Below are 13,216 nucleotides of genomic sequence, written 5' to 3' on the forward strand. Positions count from 1 at the left end.
ATGTTCGGTTTAAGAGATATGTTTCCGCTTTCAAAATTTGTTCAAAAATTGCCCAGGAATTTCAGAAAATGTTCCCATTTTTGAAAATTGTTCAAAAAATAATTCAGAAAAATGTGCACACTCTCACTTTTAAGTTTCGAAATTGTTCAGTTTCCAATTTTTGTTCACAATTTTCAAAAAATGTTCGGGCGGTTCAAAACATGTTCCTGTTTTCAAAAAATTGTTCGCAATTTTAAAAAATGTGCACGTTTTAATTTTTCCAGGTGTTTCGAAATCGTTCAGTATTAAATTTTTGTTCACAAAATTCAAAAAATGTTCGGGCGGTTCAAAACATGTTCCCACTTTCAAAATTTGTTCACAAATTTGGAAAATGCGCATGGTTTCATTTCTTCAGGAGTTTTGAAATTGTTCAGTTTCAACTTTTTGTTCACAAATTTCAAAAAAAATTGGGCAGTTAAAAAATGTTCTCGTTTCCAAAAATTGTTCGCAATTTTCAAATATGTGCATGTTTTCATTTTTTCAGGAGTTTTGAAAGTTGTTCAGTTAAAAAATTTCAGAAAATGTTCTTGTTTTCACATTTTTCAAATATTTTCACGTTTTCAATTTCTGTCTTGGAATTTAAAAAAGTTCCCGTTTCAAAAAAAATGTTCCTGATTTTTGCAAACATTTCATTTTTTTTGCAAATCAGCAATTTGCTTGTGTGTCACAGATCCCTTCTTTTTTTTAATCAAAATGCTTTTGAAATTCAAGATATACATTTTGGACTGCGCTCCGTGTTTGGTTCTTTAAGCTTGGCGCTGCTGAAGAATCATTAACGACTGATAGCTCAACTGGTGGTACCACTTTTCGTATAGTGTAAGGTCCTGGGTTCGAATCCCTGCAACCGTGGTATTTCTCTTTTAGACAGAAGGGAAGCGAACAGAAACACTGAGTTCTCGCTTGCTCACTCGTGAAACAGTAGAAACAGAAAACGGCCCAACAAGCCCGCCAAGTGGAGTCTCTGTGCGAAACACCAGCAACTTGACGCAAAGAGCGTCATATAGGACCTCCCCTAGGAGGGCTGGTTCCTATTCGGCGCCTTAAGCGCCCGATTTAGTTGTTCCTGCAATCGGGCGCACACCCCCGCTTCCTTCCTTCGCTAAGGGGCCGGCCCACCTTACCTTTCGTACTATATGTTTTCATAGCCACAAAAAAGTGCGCTTGAGGGAGAATCGAAGCAGCGACCTCCTGCATCGAGGGGGGCCGCGACAACCAACGCGCCACCGAACACATTGCAACAACACACATCGTTTCTTTCCTTTCTTGTGTCCCCTTTCATTTCTCCATTTCCTTTTTCCTTTTTTTTTAAAATTTGAGAAAATTTCTTTCTTCATGTTTTTTTCTGCAAATGGATGAACTTTTATTCAAATTCGATGAACTTTTTTCAAATTCGATGAACATTTTTTCATATTCAATGAACTTTTTTTCAAATCGATGAACTTTTTTTTCAAATTCGATGAACTTTTTTTCATATTCAATGAAATTTTTTCAAAATCGATTAACTTTTTTTCAAATTTGATAAACTTTTTTTTGAATTCGATGAACTTTTTTCAAATTCGATGAACTTTTTTCAAATTTGATGAACTTTTTTCAATTTCAATAAACTTTTTTTTTGAATTCAATGAACTTTTTTCATATTCGATGAACTTTTTTTCATATTTCGATGAACTTTTTTCAAACTCGATGAACATTTTCCTAAGAACAAGAGTATGTACTGTAGCAACCCGGTTTGTTTTTTTCTAAGAAAATCACGAGATAATGTAGCAATTTTTGGGGAAAAAAAAACAAGCGAGCGTGCGTGAGCCAGCGATCGAGAGTGGGCGGCTAGCGAGCGAGCGGGAGCCAGCGCGCGTTGCTGGGCCAGGCCCATGCAAACGACGCAGTGTGCGCTGGGTTTGCTAGCGGGCGCTGAAGGCGCCAAGGAGGAGCTCTCCCTAGGAGGTCCCTCTGGCTCAAACCGCTCGATGCGTGGTTCGTGTGCGATGTGTCGCTAGAAGGCTCAAATAATGGGCTGGCTAAGGCTGCCTGGCCCAATAAAATGAATGGTCTCTCTCTCTATAATATCTCTACTTAGCGATTCCCAGCGATTAGCGAATGAAGCGTATATGTATAATCTTTTTTGGACCAAATCAAGGTGTGGCGGCTGCCACACCTTGCCCACCGGGGTCCTCCGCCACTGTGTAATGAGGTAAGGTTATCGTCGGTACCCATGTCTGATGTGTATGCCAACCAAAAAAAAGCAGCATGGCTTGCCTCCACCATTGCTCACAGTGAGCTCGTCTTCGTTTGGGCCACACCCACCGGTGGAGTTGGAGTCCTCAGCTTCCTTGTAGAGAGCGGAGAGGATAATGGGTTATGTTGGACACCATGGACCACCTGTAGAGGAAGGAGGCTCACCTATATCGACACCCTCGTCTAGAGAGTCCTTCAGCCTATTGAGAGAGAACAAGCTACCGATCACACCGTTATAGGATCTAAGTGCCTCGCCGAGGAGGCACCTCCCTGACCTCAAGAAGCTCGCCCTGAGGAATTGAGAGATATATAGAGAGAAATGGTGGTGGCGGTGCAGGATCTGGTCAGCGGTGCGATGTGGGTCATTCTGCGAAACATATACCACCCTTGAAATGGGTCTATTTGGTCGATATATTTTCACAATGGTCTATCTATCATCAATTTTGATGCGAATGACCACATTGCAAATGGTGAACAAGTACATATTTTGCCTATCATATGCCACACAAGCGTTTCTAAACAACCGTGTGCAATGTTTCTTGCACACATTTCTGATGCCTTAGTGTGCGACACGCGGTGCTAATAGGTATGTTATGTAGTACTCCCTCCGTCCGGAAATACTTGTCATCAAAATGAAAAAAAGGGATGTATCTAGATGTATTTTAGTTCTAGATGCATCCCTTTTTGTCCAATTTGATGACAAGTATTTTCGGACGGAGGGAGTAGTAGCCATTGTAGGCATAGACCTAGTCATCCATGTACAACTTCGGTTGTTCATCTTTATGTAAATATGCTAGTTAAAATTTAAGAAAATATGATGTTATATCAAAAATTATTATGAAAGTTTAGATACTGGACATCAAGTCTTCCTGCACGGTAGGAGTAGAACCCCCCCCCCCCCCCCCCCCCCCCGCCCCCGCCCCCGCGTCGTCTCCTCCGAGGCGACTCGGGTGAAACCCTAACCGCCGCCGCCACACCCCTCCCCCCTCCCCTTCCCATCCGCCGCCGCCAGAGGTGTGCGCCGGCGTGCGCTCGACACCGATGAAGGTGGCGGCAGGGGATGTGACGGCTCCACATAGCATGGAAGGCCTCGGCATCCGTGGCCTCGGCATCCGGGGCCTCGGCATCCGGGGCGGCGGTCCCGGGAGGAGCGCGCGGGGTGGCCCGAGCGGCGGGCCATTCCGGCCGGAGCTGGTGAGGCGCCTCCCTCGGTCTCGCGGGGGACGAGGAGGCGTCGGTCCATGGTCGCTGGTGTGCGGCCTCCCCTGTGCGGTTGCCGCCGCCAGGTGCATCTCATCCTCTCCGCCCCGATCTACTCCTTCCATCACCGAATCCGGGTCCTAGTGGTTTAGACCGTTCTTCCCGGGCGCCGGCAGCGCGGATCTCGTCGAGTGGGGTTGGATCCGGGGGAATCCCTAGCCGGCACAGCCACACCGCAGGCGACGCCCTGGGCGCCGTACCCTCCCTGGAGGCTGTGGCGAGGATCCTTCTCCCCCTCCTTCCATTCCCTGCTAGGTGAAAGCCCAGGTCCCCTGTTTCGGGCGGCGACGACACATCCGTGTCGTGTTCCTTCTTGGAGGCGCAGTCCGGGGATCGCAGGGGCGGCGAGAGAGTCGGGTTGTGGGTGTGATGGTGGCGGGTGGCAGCTTGGCTCGGCGCTTCACTGCCTTTTCTTCGGTGGCTCGCTGTTACCCTTGTTGCTGCGACGGTGGCCGACAGCTCTAGCCCCTCGGTGTGGCTTAACCGCGGACAACGTCGGTGCTCGGAATGGTGTGCTCTGAGCCAGCAGGTCTGCTCCTAGTTCTTTCTTCATGTGCAGCTTGGACGTCTTCCTCTAGGTTCTAGGGTGAACCGAGCTGCCGCCTGCCGGTGCGGCATCCTTCAAGCCAGGATGAGAGGGCAGGGGCCCTTTGCAGCGGCAGTTCCAGAGGAGTGTCAGTTTCTGTCTTCGAGTTTGGCTACGATCACGAAGCTTGCGCGGTGGTGCATCCTCTCAAGTCCGTAGTTTTGTCCAGTTGGTGTAGGTCGTCCTGTAGGGTGATGGCGGCAGCATGGCGTGCTTGCTATCGCTGCTGCCTTTGAGTCTGTTTCGCTTTGCTCCTTGTATCAGCCACTTGTTTCTCTTCTTGCTTTTCCTTGTAAGTTGGTGATCTTGTAATCCTGGCCGGTTGATGGCTTTGTTAATTCAAAGCCGGGCTCTTCTTGAGCCTTCGTTCTAAAAAAAAGAAAGTTCAGATACTATTTTCATGTGACTAAATAGTTATTTTTGAATAATGCGAATCAATGATTGATGACTTTGATTGCATGCATATTTTTGGACAATGATTTACAACAAGTATAGGCTGGGAGCTCAATCAATTTTATTGCCGACTTGCCATATTTTAATTCCAATACTATGAAATCATGAACCAACAAACATAATGTCCAATTAAAAGCGAGTAAAAAAATTCCTCAACAACAACTAAAACATTGAAAAATTGGAGATGGATTACATATGTTTTCAATTAATAAAAAAGTAACCAACATTTTCCTAAAAAAGTGTACATAATAGACATTGCCTGCCCATCTGCGCGGGTAATTCTACTAGTTGCCTGCCCATATATGAACTTTAGATGCACACTCTCAGGAGCCAATGGTGGAAGTTGCTGCCCTTTCACCGTGATGGTTCTAGAATTTGAAAACTGCACAAAACATGGCAAGGTACAATAAATTTGTTCCAAGTTGTCCTTAGTTGATATATATTGGTGAATACCTTTACGCAATTTCTATTATTCTCTTTTGTGGGAAAAAATAATTAGCTTCAGTCGATTCTCCGGCTCTGGCTGGCCAAAATTCTTTGATTCGCAGACACGCAATATTCTTTTCAGCAATATCCTTGCCAAATTTCTTTGTCAACGAGGAGTTTGGTGGTGCGAGGCCAACAGACATTATACATATGACCGCTGAGACTAAGGAGGGCTACAGATTTCAGACAATTATGGAATGCATGGTATTCAGTATCAGTCTCTGATGATCAAACTTAGAACATGCTATGAAGAATAGTGAAAACAATGAAGGCAAATCAACTTAGTCCTTGATGGACGGATGGATGCACTCTATCCACTACCTGTTAGAGATTCTTAATAAAATGGAATCTACCAACTGGAAGATGAGAGAAGAAATAAACTGCATTTCCACAACATGAGAACAACTAGATAAGAGAATCAAACCCCAAGTGAGCTTGCATTGATGATACAAACATCGTGTGGTAACTATTGTATTGTCACCATCAGTTACATGGTTATTAGTTTTGGTGGAACAACAGTCATTCTGAACTACACCAGAGTACAATCCAATTTAACACAAACTGAATACTTAACAGATTCAAAAAGGGTGGCATACTCTGGCAGTCAAACAGGGCACATAGACTCAATTTCCATTGTACATAGCCATGTCCTCACCCAATTTCTATTTTCCAATAATGGAAAGACGACAATGTTCTGACCAATCATGATGCATTTTAAGACTTCGACCAATTGGAAACTGTTTTCGTGAGTTGCATTGATGAACCAACGCAACCAGAACAAGATGAAATGCAAGAAACTAAATCTAGCGATAATGGCCAACACAGGACCACAATTACAGACTAACAAGGCTTAACACCTACATGACGACCGAGGACACATCTTTGTAACCATTAATGGTGGAAGCTCCAGGGCCTCGTGCGTCAGGAGGATCCTTCTGGAAACTGAGATCTGCACAAAACATGAAAGTGTACGATAAGTTTGGTACCAAGATGTTTTTGTTCAATCGTGCCAAAGATCAGCAGCCAGTATCATAACAACCCCTGCCATTATGTATCTGCAGATATCAAATTTGAGATGTAAATTCAGTGGCTGTATCTGCGGACACATCTAACTTTTTTTAAATATGTACCTACAGACTGAGACTGACAAGGATCGGAACAAAGACGAGAAGTTTCTGACTTTACAGAAGCAAAGACGTACAGAACCAGTTTCAAGACCAAGAAGAGATCAAATGAACATGTTTAAAGCAAAGAATATGAAGTGAAATTCAAGCATACACCAAACATTCAAGCAGCAACATGACTATTTCTTCAGACCTAAATGACGACAATCCTTTCCTTACATGGTCAGAATACAATCCAATGCTAAATACAAGAGATCACCATCGTTATATCAAACAAGGCAACCTAGGATGAGGTGAACTAAGTGACTGCCTTGGTGTCCTTGGACACGTGCGTGTTTGGCGACTTCGTCGGGGATGATGAGGCGGATGGGTGTCTGAATCTCGCAGGATTTGAGGGTGGATTCGCGGCGAGTTCATGAATTACAATGTCAGGCCACGCATGGCCAGATTGTAATGGTTCGGTAGAGGCTACTAGACAAATATCCAAGTCCAGTATTATCCATTCATAACTTACAATCTGAGTGCGACTACGACAGTTGATGCTAATATGCTCACGAAGATCCATTCATGAACTCCTACGAGTTTATTCCTTGTTTGGTCATAGTGGGGATGCAAACCGGGTCCCCACTTATCGGTCTAATAGTTCAGTAAAGTTCTTTTTGTGGGAAAATGAACTATCGAGTTAAGTAAATCTAACCAAACGGGCCTCGCGGCGTCATTTGTTGCGCCATTGACATGCCTAGGTCATAGATATTATACCAGGGGAAAAATTGTATTTTTATTGTCTGAGTTACACCATTAGTAACCAAAATTGATGGAATTTCATATTAGGAACAAAACTTCGACCATGTGTCAAATAGGGAGGATTTTATTTTTTTCAGGGCCAAATAGGAAACCACATTTTTATTGAGGGTCAAATAAAGAATTCTCTAAAGAAGGAAAAGATAGAATCCTTAATGAATTTATCACCGCAAGTCCACAACCACCATTTCACCTCCCCAAAGACTCATTGTGGCGAGAAAGAGCGGAGTGACTGGGAAGAGCATTAATGAGATGGTAGGTTTTCGATGGGTGTCTGATGGTTGTCTATCCTTGAGCAGTGTGTTTTTTCAACAAAGAGAGTAATGGTAATTATATACAGACTAACAAACAACCCAGAAAGACACATGTATTTTCTTTCAAAAAGGAGGCTTGACCCTCGGCCTCTGCATCATTAGGATCCACACATACATGTGCTAGAACATTGCACAAACAACCGAGGAAAATAAAAATACAGAGAAGCCCCTAGAGGTCCCTGAGCGACGGCCATCTCGCCATCAGCCTTCACCGCTGCCAGAGAAGAGAAGAAACCATGAACTGAAAAGCACATTTGCAGAAGGCTCCTTTCATGGACCTCAAGAATGCGAAGCTAGAGGTGGTGACAATGACATTGGGGAACATCGGCTGGAAAAGACCCCCGTACTTCTCGAGCCGGAGATCCACCTCGACAGGAAATCGTAACTTGTATTCTCGAGCACGAACACACTCATGAACATGGCATGTTTAGAAAGAAGCAGACAATCACATGTTGCATATTACTTACCACAATCCAGAACAACACTAGACAGGTGCATGAAACATCTTACCACAATTACATAACCGGTTCAGGCCTGGCACTAAGTTCATGAGATGAGCAAAAGTGCACTAGGACTACCACGACACTTCAAAACCTTGACATTTATGATTTATGACAACATCCAAGCAACAAGCTACACAGAAATACATAAGAGTTCATATGAATAGTACACTAGTAGACGAAATGCAACAAAGCACATAAGAGTTCATAACTTCATATGAATAGGACACTAGTAGACGAAACACAACAATTTCATGGCACTAGATCCGAGGGCCTCAAGTTTGAATAACGGGGATGATCTGATCATATATAGATCGAAATTGAAACCTGCATAACAACAAAGGACACAATGAGCACATGAAGTCTCATACCGGAAGGAATGCAGGGAATATTATGAGAAATTTTGTTGGTTGATCTAGCTATCAGAATGCTTGAATTCATACAAACTCTTCAATTTTAGTCTAGCTAGCCATCAGGGCTTATTCTAAGAACTTCTTGTAATGGGACTGTAATGGAACATGAAACTAAGCAGAAGTTTTAACTCAAATTTGGTAGGAAGCATTTTGGGTAGCGCTTACACGAAACAGCTATAGAGCAGGGTGTCAAACTGTCCCATTCAAATAAAATAATGTACACTTCAGATTTTTGCCTTCGGTACTACCTACATTAGTCCAAACCACCTTACATTACCTAATCAAGCATTTAGTTGAGGAAATTAATGCTTTCTATTGCTGCGCTAACTGATAATTAAGCTCCCTACTCTTGTGCGTTGCTAACTGATATGTCTCCGTCGTATCTACTTTTCCAAACACTTTTGCCCTTATTTTGGACTCTAACTTGTATGATTTGAATGGAACTAACCCGGACTGACGCTGTTTTCAGCAGAACTGCCATGGTGTTGTTTTTTGTGCAGAAAATAAAGATTCTCGGAATGTCCTGAAACTCCACGGAACACCTTAGAAAAAATAAAGAAAAATCCTCGCAAAAGATGAAGACCAGGGGGCCCACACCCTGCTCACGAGGGTGGGGGGCGCGCCCCCCCTGGGCGCACCCCCTACCTCGTGGGCCCCCTGGAGACCCTCCGACGCCAACTCCAACTCCATATATTGGCTTTCGGGGAGAGAAAAATCAGAGAGAAGAAATCATCGCGTTTTACGATACGGAGCCGCCGCCAAGCCCTAATCTCTCTCGGGAGGGCTGATCTGGAGTCCATTCGGGGCTCTGGAGAGGGGGATTCGTCGCCGTCGTCATCATCAACCATCCTCCATCACCAATTTCATGATGCTCACCGCCGTGCGTGAGTAATTTCATCGTAGGCTTGCTGGACGGTGATGGGTTGGATGAGATTTATCATGTAATCGAGTTAGTTTTATTAGGGTTTGATCCCTAGTATCCATTATGTTCTGAGATTGATGTTGCTGTGACTTTGCTATGCTTAATGCTTGTCACTAGGGCCCGAGTGCCATGATTTCAGATCTGAACCTATTATGTTTTCATGAATATATGTGTGTTCTAGATCCTATCTTGCAAGTCTATAGTCACCTACTATGTGTTATGATCCGGCAACCCCGAAGTGACAATAATCGGGACCACTCCCGGTGATGACCATAGTTTGGGGAGTTCATGTATTCACTATGTGCTAATGCTTTGTTCCGGTTCTCTATTAAAAGGAGGCCTTAATATCCCTTAGTTTTCAATAGGACCCCGCTGCCACGGGAGGGTAGGACAAAAGATGTCATGCAAGTTCTTTTCCATAAGCACGTATGACTATTTACGGAATACATGCCTACATTATATTGATGAACTAGAGCTAGTTCTGTGTCACCCTATGTTATGACTGTTACATGACGAACCACATCCGGCATAATTATCCATCATTGATCCAGTGCCTATGAGTTTTCCATATACTGGTTCTCGCTTATTTACTTTCTCGTTGCTACTGTTACAATCATTACAAAATACCAAAAACATTACTTTTACTGTCTTTACTTTTGTTACCGTTATCATCACTATCATATTACTTTGCTACTAAACACCTTGCTGCAGATACTAAGTTTCCAGGTGTGGTTGAATTGACAACTCAGCTGCTAATACTTGAGAATATTCTTTGGCTCCCCTTGTGTCGAATCAACAAATTTGGGTTGAATACTCTACCCTCGAAAACTGTTGCGATCCCCTATACTTGTGGGTCATCAAGACTATTTTCTGGCGCCGTTGCCGGGGAGCATAGCTCTATTCTTTGAGTCACTTGGGATTTATATCTGCTGGACACTATGAAGAATTTGAAAGATGATCGAACTACTATTTTGCCCTCAACTACGAGTGGAGGTAAAGGACTGCCATCTAGCCTTGCACTAGATTCTCCTTCTGTTATGAGTAAGTTTGCGACACCTAAACCTACTACTGCTATTGATTCTGATATGTCGCATGTTATTGATGATGCCACTTCTGCTATGCATGATACTTATGATGAAACTACTTCTATGCTTGATACTACTGTGCCACTTGGTGAATATCTTGATGAGCAATTATTGAACCTGAACACAATGATGTTAGTGACGATGAACCTATGCCTGCTATTCCTGAAGGTTATCTTTTTGATGCAGAATCTTCTGCCGCTATTTTTGCTTGCCAGGATAGATATGAACTTAAGAGGTTGCTAATTAAATGGAGTAAAGAATCTCTTAGAGATAGAATGAGACCCAACCCTGCTTTTGCTACTTCACCTATTTGTGTTCTCGATAAGGATTATTATGATTTTTCTGTTGATCCAAATATAATTACTTTGGTTGAATCTGATCCTTTTTATGGCTATGAATCTGAAACTGTTGTGGCACATCTTACTAAGTTAAATGATATAGCTGCCCTGTTTACTAATAATGAGAGATCGCGCTACCTTTATTTACTTAAGATATTTCCGTTCTCGTTAAAGGGTGATGCTAAGATATGGTACAATTCTCTTGATCCTGGTTGTGTGCAAAGTCCCCAGGATATGATTTATTACTTCTCTGCTAAATATTTCCCTGCTCATAAGAAACAAGCTGCTTTGAGGGAAATATACAATTTTGTGCAAATTGAAGAAGAGAGTCTCCCACAAGCTTGGGGGAGGATTCTCAAGTTACTTAATGCTTTGCCTGATCATCCTCTTAAGAAACCTGAAACATTTGATATCTTTTATAATGGACTAACTGATGCTTCCAGAGATTACCTGGATAGTTGTGCTGGTTCTCTTTTCAGGGAAAGAACACCGGATGACGCTAAAATTCTATTGAATAATATATTGGCTAATGAAAATAATTGGGCACCTCCCGAGCTACCTCCTAAGCCAGTTCCTGAGCCAATTACTGAGCCTATTCCTAAACCAACTCCAAAGAAGAGAGGTGTTCTATTTCTCAGTCCTGAAGATATGCAAGAGGCAAAGAAATCTATGAAAGAAAAAGGTATTAAAGCTGAAGATGTTAAGAATTTACCTCCTATTGAAGAAATACATGGTCTTAATTTACCGCCTGTTGAAGAATTATATGATCTTAATTACTTATTTAATGAAGAACCTCCCGACATCCCGACATAGGTAGTGAAGGTAAATTCTCTCTATAGATATGATAAAGCTGAAGTCCCTCCTACTAAAATTGCTAGTCAGTGCTTGGATGAGTTTGATGACTTTATGTTTAAGAAAGATGACTTTAATGCTTATTTTGGTAGACAATTAAAACAAAATACCTTTATGATTAAACGCTTGGGTGATTATATGGCTGATATTAGAGGTGAATTTAAACTTGTTAGCAAGCATGCTTCTATGGTTACCACCCAAGTAGAACAAGTACTTAAAGCTCAGAAAGAAGTGCTTGATGAAATGAATAGTAAGAAAAATGATTATGCTGTTAGAGTGGCTACTAGAACTGGTAGAATGACTCAGGAACCTTTGTATCCTGAAGGCCACCCTAAGAGAATCGAGCAAGATTCTCAGAGAAATGATATTGATCTACCTAGTTCTTCTAAGAGGAAGAAAAAGAAAAATGATAGGACTTTGCAAACTTCTAGTGAACCTATTGCTGAACCACCTGAGAATCCAAATGATATTTCTATTTCTGATGCTGAAACACAATCAGGTGATGAACATGAACCTAGTGATAATGTTAATGATAATGTTCATGTTGATGCTCAACCTAGTAATGATAATGATGTAGAAGTTGAACCTGCTGTTGATCTTGATAACCCACAATCAAGGAATCAACATTATGATAAAAGAGACTTCGTTGCTAGGAAACATGGTAAAGAAAGGGAACCATGGGTCCAAAAACCCATGCCTTTTCCCCCTAAACCATCCAAGAAAAAGGATGATGAGGATTTTGAGCGCTTTGCTAAAATGATTAGACCTATCTTTTTGCGTATGCGATTAACGGACGTGCTCAAAACAAATCCTTACTCTAAGTATATGAAGGATATTATTACTAATAAAAGAAAGATACCTGAAGCTGAAATTTCCACCATGCTTGCTAATTATACTTTTAAGGGTGGAGTACCAAAGAAACTTGGAGATCCCGGAGTACGTACTATACCATGCTCCATTAAGAGAAATTATGTTAAAACTGCTTTATGTGATCTTGGAGCCGGTGTTAGTGTTATGCCTCTATCTTTATATCATAGAATTGACTTTAATAAGTTGACACCTACTGAAATATCTTTGCAAATGGCTGATAAATCAACCGCTATACCTGTCGGTATTTGTGAGGATGTGCCTGTTGTGGTTGCAAACATTACTATTTTAATGGACTTTGTTATTCTTGATATTCCTGAGGATGATAGTATGTCTATTATTCTTGGAAGACCTTTCCTTAATACTGCAGGGGCTGTTATTGATTTCAACAAAGGCAATGTCACTTTTCATGTTAATGGCAATGAGCACACGGTACACTTTCCGAGGAAACAACCTCAAGTTTATACTATCAACTCTATTGGAAAAATTCCATCGATTATATTTGGAGGTTTTGAATTTCCTCTCCCTACTGTCAAGAAAAAGTATGATATACTCATTGTTGGGGATTTTCATATCCCCGTTGAGGTAACTTAGTGCTATTCGAAATTTCTCCGGTTCCGTGTTAATCGGAATGAGCTCGTTAACAAGACTTGATCAACCTTGTTAGTGGATTCATTTTGATGATCACGAGATGGATGAAACTAGAAGCACAACTTTTTGTGCCCTCTTTATACTTTCTGTTATTTAGTAGAAATAAAGTAAAATAGTATTTTTCTGTCTGCCTCCTGACTTATCGGCTCAATATAAAAATATCCCGAAAATAAAAGTCCTCAGAATGCCATGCCAATTTAATATGATTTTTTCGGGAATATTTAAGAATTTACTGTGCAAAAATCACCACGGGGAGAGCTGCCACCTGGCCACGAGGGTGGAGGGTGCGCCCT

This window comes from Triticum aestivum, chromosome 6B (genome assembly GCF_018294505.1).
Source record: "Triticum aestivum cultivar Chinese Spring chromosome 6B, IWGSC CS RefSeq v2.1, whole genome shotgun sequence".
Lineage (NCBI taxonomy): Eukaryota > Viridiplantae > Streptophyta > Magnoliopsida > Poales > Poaceae > Triticum > Triticum aestivum.